The sequence below is a fragment of the Tenrec ecaudatus genome, chromosome 2 (genome assembly GCF_050624435.1).
Source record: "Tenrec ecaudatus isolate mTenEca1 chromosome 2, mTenEca1.hap1, whole genome shotgun sequence".
Lineage (NCBI taxonomy): Eukaryota > Metazoa > Chordata > Mammalia > Afrosoricida > Tenrecidae > Tenrec > Tenrec ecaudatus.
In genome coordinates, this window is record NC_134531.1 from 203,888,928 (window position 1) to 203,895,173 (window position 6,246).

Below are 6,246 nucleotides of genomic sequence, written 5' to 3' on the forward strand. Positions count from 1 at the left end.
CAGATGATGCCTAGATTAGATAGCAATAATGATTCAAATAGCTTGTGACTTTTGGTAATGTAAAGATTCGACAGCTCATACAAGCTGGTAGAAGTGAGAGCTATAATTAGAAAGTACAATTTATTATGGTATCCATGATTCCTATATTGACTCTCCTATACTAATATCTTTGAGTCCCCTTTAGAATGCCTGTTTATCGTGTTCTGACCTGGCATTTATTTAAGCAACTTTATCCTAAAATTTGAGGGAAGTAATACATAGTTTTAAATGTTGTCATTTTTTCCCTTTTTTTCAGATATTGGTAAACTGGAACTAATAAAATCTTGATTTAAAAAAGCGGTAAGAGTCAGTATAAAAGTCTTTTTTAAAAAATCATACAAGTAGTTCTCTTATTAATACAACTGCTACATAAGGATTAATTAATATCCAACATGGATATCTGTGCATATTTGTTCCAGTGTTTTAAGTAATTGTAATAAATGGAAACAGAATAGATTTTATTTTGTTTTGTTTCATTCAAATGGATCAGTAAACCTGCACTGAATCTAATAATGATGCAATTTATTTGCTACGTCTTAATCCAGGAATGCACAAGTCATTCTAAATCTCAGATTACTAAATTTATATTCAATCTTTATCACACATGTGGATTCACTTTAGTAATTTATCATCAGTGTGCTTACTTACATTTTCTGTAAAAGCGAGCTAAATCCCAGGTGTCTATTGACATTCTGATGTGAAAGCTGTGTGACATTTGTCTGTGCTGCATTTTCCCAGTTACTAAGGAATCAAATTGGAACAAAAATTAGAATTGCACTTGAAAACCCACAGGAACAATTCAACCATGTCTTATAGTGTCGCTATGAGATGGAACTCACTTTACACTCAGTGAGTTTGAATTTTAGAGGTTGTTTTTTGAATGAGTACATTAGAATTTCTCATATTTGATAGTAACGTGGAAATTCTATTTCAAAACTATATTATTTATATTGAGTCTTGATTATATTTATTGATTTGAAATATATATTCATATTGTTTGTGTATTATTTGTATATTTGGAGGAAGCAAACAACCCCCTTTGTAAGAACAAATTTTTTGAACAGCAAATAAAATTATTTATGTGAAATTTTTGGGTTGAGATATCATTTAAAGAGTTTTTACCGTGCTCGCTTTGGCAGCACATATACTAAAATTGCCACGATACAGAGAAGATTAGCATGGCCCCTGCACAAGGATGACACGCAAATTCATGAAGCGTTCCATATTTCTTTAAAAAAAGAGTTATTACCAAAAGAAAAAGTTTATGCCAACATGAAAGGTTAAGTATATCTATATTTTCTGAATTTCTATCTTTAAATTTCGACTATGAATCTGTCTACTGCATATTAATTTAAAGCAAAATAATATTACACATTTTTCACTTGCACTTGTGGTGGTCCTTTCTTACTCTCATAGGTGTTTTTCCAATTCCTATTATATGTGTGTGTGTCTGTCTATCTGTCTGTGCATGTGTGAGAAGGTGTTTAGTGAACCAGCAAAACTGGATAAGAATGTGGCATTTGAGTTATGGTATAGATGTAGAATATTGAAAGGACCAGGAATTCCCAGGAACACAAACCAATGTATCTTGAAAGTACAGCCAGATTTTTCCTTAGGAATAAAGATGATGAAACTTCAACATATACATTTTGGAAACCAATTCCTGCATCATGTCTAGAAAAGTAGGGGATCAGTGAAAAAGAAGAAAGTCAATGAGATGAATTAACACAGTGGATGGAATAATTGCTTCCAACATGAAGATTTGATTATGTCACATTTCTGGGCTAGGTTGTATTCTATGGCACATAAGGTCTCCATGAGTCAGATACAACCTCGTTTTAGGTTACCACAGTAGCATCTGCTAAACAATCACCTTTCTTTGACATCTGGGCTCCACTTAAGGATGGTATTAAATTATATTGTGGAAAAATATGCAAATATATTTCCCCTTCATGACTGAGAAAAGTTGACCGAATGTGGGCTCAGGCCTCATGCAGCCCTCTTGAGTTTGCGCTGCTATAGGAAGCAGTGAATGAGTCTTTCAGAAAGGTTCAGAATGAGTGCATTACAAAATCCTGCTGTGGGAATCCAGTCTAGTGTTGCAGGCTGCTTGCAGTGGTTCCCTGGATTTTCTTTCCAAACAGCTTTTTCAAAGAGTACATTAAAGAAGTGTTGGTCATCAATATCAAAAATGAAAAGAGAAAAACTCATACCATATTACCAATATTATAAATAATTTTGCATTAATATTCTAGACATATTTTAGAGTCAAGCAATATTGTCCACAATTCTAAATATGATTTCATTGAACATAATTGGTGTGCCTAACTCAAAATAGAACTTAAATTGTAATAATTAGTTTAATCAACTGAATTAATTTCATGAATTCTCTAATTCTTTTAGGTTTCTGTTAGAAAATAAGGGCAATAAAAATTGAATAATTTTAAATAATATCCTGTCCTCACTCTATTTTTTATAAAGTTAAATAATCTTGAAGCTCAACATACTCTGGGAGAGAGAGATAGGGCTGGATTAAGACTATGTATCATATGTTATATAGCAGATAGACAGTGAAATGAAAGAAGATCCTCAATTAAATAGATTGACACAGGGGCCACAACAATTGGTCCACACATGACGACAATGGTGAGAATGGTGCAGGACTTGGTGTTGCTCTGTTCTGGGTACAATGTAGTACTTTGAGTTAGAACCAGCTGGATGGCACAGAAAAGGAACAGCAACACCTCAGTAGGGTTAAAAACAAAACAAACAAACAAACTGGAGAAACAATAACTCAAAGTAAATGGAAGCAGAACATTTTACAATGGTATAAGTATGTATATGAGTATGAACAATATTTTATTAATATCAAGTCAGGAATGACGTATTGTGTGTCTGTAGGACAGGATAAAGCTTTCTGTTTGGGTTTCCAAGAATGTAACTTTTTTTAAGAGTTAAAAGGCTTCTCTCTCTCCCCTGCAGAGGCTGGTGGTTATAAACTGCTGACCTGTGCTTAGTGGCCCAGGATAAAACCAACTAGGCCAGCAGAACTCCTTGAACAACCTATTGTTTTCATGTGTCATTCATTTATTTCCAACCCTTAGTGGCCTTCGGCACACCAGAAGGAAACACTTCCTGGTCCTGCACCACCATCATAACTGTCCCTATCCTTGCAGCCACTGTCAATACATGTCTTTGAGGGCCTTCCTCCTTTTCTATTTTTCTACTTTACCAAGCACATAACTCATCAGGAATGGTCTTTCATGACAACATGTCCAATGTATGTTAGATGAAATCTTTCCATTCTATCTCTAGGGAGCACTCAGGCCATATTTCTTTCTTTTTTTAAATTTATATTTATTTCTTATATAATTTTATTGGGGGCTCTTACAACTCTTCTTACAATCCATACATCAATTGTATCAGAAATATTATTGCATACATTGCCATCGTTCTTTTCTAGACATTTACATTCTATTGATCTACATTCTTTGAGATCAGCTCCTCCTTTTTTCCCTCACCCTCTACCCTTGTGGACCCTTAATAGATTATAGACTGTTATTTTCATAACTCACACAAACCAGTCTCCCTTCAACTCTGGTTTCTGTTGCTCTTCCCACTGGAATGGGGTGGAGGTGGGGGGTTATTTGCCATTCATTGCAATACATACTCCTTTTCTTCCTATCTTCTGCCTATGCTTTTGATATTGCTATTCCCATTGTTGTTCCTGGTTTCTGTGTAGCATGAATTTTATCTCTTGCCTATACCTATGTACATGCTCCGGTCCAGTCCAGAGTGGGAAGCAGCACTGGGGTCATGTTAATGGGGGATGAGGAAGCATCAAGCAGCCAGAGGTGTATTGCATGAAACAGCAGTGCTCTACTGCACCCTGATTGACTCATCCCTTCCCTGCAACCCCTCTGTGCGGGGATGTTCCCTTGTCTACAGATGACTTTTTGGTCTCTGCTGCATCCCCCTCATTTTCACCAACGTGTTTTTGTTTGTTTGCTTGTTATGGATCTTCTCATGCCTGTAACCCCTCCCAGTGACGCCTCATGATCACACCTGGTACTGTGCTTTTTCCATGTGGGCTTGTTGCTTCACTGTTGGAGAGACACTTGTTTAACTTCAAGCCATTAAGATCCCTGAAGCTAAATCTTTTAATAGCTTGCCACCATCTTCTGTCTTAACCAAATCTGCTGTACACCCGTTTGGCCTTCAGCAATTGGTCTGTTATTGGGTGGGGGTGGGGAATGAGCATCACAAAATGCCATTTTGTTAGAAAAAAGTATTCTTGTATTGAGTGAGGTTAGAGCGGAGGACAAAGGCCCATCTACAGGCTCAGTGTATTGCCTTATAAATATTGTACATAGTCCAATGACTCTACTGGTTTTTTTATTAATATACTTACATAAGTACACACCACTGTTAATACCTCTATCTAGAAATTTGCTTCCTAGAACTTTCCGGTTTCCTTTTGCCTCCTCCTACCCAATCATCACATTGGCCCTTCTTCCACCTCTTAGTACTCCCTCTCACCTAGATTGGTGCTGCTCTAATACCCACAGGATCTCTACAGCCTCCTAGATGTTGGTTTTAATTCCCTAGTTGTTCCCGTGTCTATGGAGTTGATTGCTCACCACATCCTTTCCCATCACCTTCTCCCCGCAAGATTCTCAGGGACCATTGGCCTCATTGCTTTCTCCCCAAGCTTGCTTCCCATGTCAGTCTGATATAAGTAGGCAAACCAGCAATGTCCTAGTCCAAACAATAAGAAAACAAAAGGTTGAAAAAAGAGAAGTGGAGAATAAAAAACAAACATGCATCGTTCCAGGTCTGTCCACTGGCCTTTATGAATCTCTGCCCCAGGGTCCTAGGGGAGTTCCAGGGTCTGCCCCTCAAAGGTCACAGTCTATGTGGGGGGCACTTTAGGGGCTTTTTGGATTTGGTTTGCTCTAATTCCTGATATGTTATGCCCCCCTTCCTGGTTTGTCCCACTGCAGGGCATTCAGGCCACATTATCTCCCCACTGTGTGTCCCTATTACTGTCCTCTGTCGCAGTCTTCTCCAGTTAGGGGACAACAGGTCTTGAGCTGTTGGTCGTTCTACAGTCTTCTCTCTTCCTCAATAGCTCCATGGAGAAACATCGTCCTCTGGGTTTCCTGTGCCAATATGGAGTCTAGGCCGACGGTCCCTTTCTCTTTTTCCTTCTTGATTTGCTTCCATGTGGGTGTAGTAATTCTGCTCATTTCCTCCACCTGAAGGTTTAGTGTTGTTCTCTGCGGCACATGCTTCTAAGGTAGGGGTCAGATTGACTCTGATTGGGTCCGGCCCTGTAGCCTAATCTTTTCATGCAATCTTCCATGTAGTTACATTTCCCTCCGGTTTGGTGTGCCGAGGTGGGGTATGTAAGCACACTCCCGATTCTGTGGAGACACAACCAATACGCTCCCTCTGGGTGGGTTAGTAACTTGTTACCCCCATGCCATTATCTCACTTTCTCCCTTACTCTTTTCTCCCTCCTTCCCCCTCACCCAGCCTCTTCTTTATATTGGATTCACATGTACCTCCATGGGTTTGGTCTGACCTCCACTCAACTATATGTGCCTTTACACGTATATTGTGAGATAAGTGTCTTCTATAACTTCTGTTCTGATTATACTTTCCTCAGGGGATTCATGTTATACTTGTCCTTTTGTGATTGTCTGAACTCACTTAGCATACTTTCTTCCAACTCTTCCCTTGAAATGACATGTTTTATATGATCATCCATGCTTTTAATAAAAAAATATTTTATTAGGGGCTCATGCAACTCTTATCACAATCCATACATATACATACATCAATTGTATAAAGCACATCTGTACATTCTCTGCCCTAATCATTTTCAAAGCATTTGCTCTCCACTTAAGCCCTTTGCATCAGAAAGAAAAAAAGAGGATCATCCATGCTTTTTAATGCTGCATAGTACTCCATTGTGTGTGTGTTCCAGAGTATACTAATCCACTCGTCTATCAATGGAAATTCAGGTTGTTTCCAACTCTTTGAGATTGTGAATTGTGGCCCCATAAACAATGGGGAACAGGTGACTGCTTGTGTTTTATTGTTTACCTCTTCTGGTATATGCCCAGTACAGATATAGTTGTGTCATAACGTAGATCAATTTTCATTTTCTTTCAATTTCGCTGTGTTGCTTTCCACAATGGC

At 38.2% G+C, this 6,246-nt stretch overlaps 1 non-coding gene across 1 annotated transcript; it reads left to right on the forward strand.

Annotated features, from left to right (window-relative positions):
• Positions 1-1,162: 1,162 nt before the first annotated feature.
• Positions 1,163-1,269, forward strand: LOC142441929 (U6 spliceosomal RNA). Its single transcript, XR_012783207.1, has one exon. It is a non-coding gene; the product is annotated as a U6 spliceosomal RNA (small nuclear RNA).
• The last annotated feature ends 4,977 nt before the right edge of the window (positions 1,270-6,246 follow it).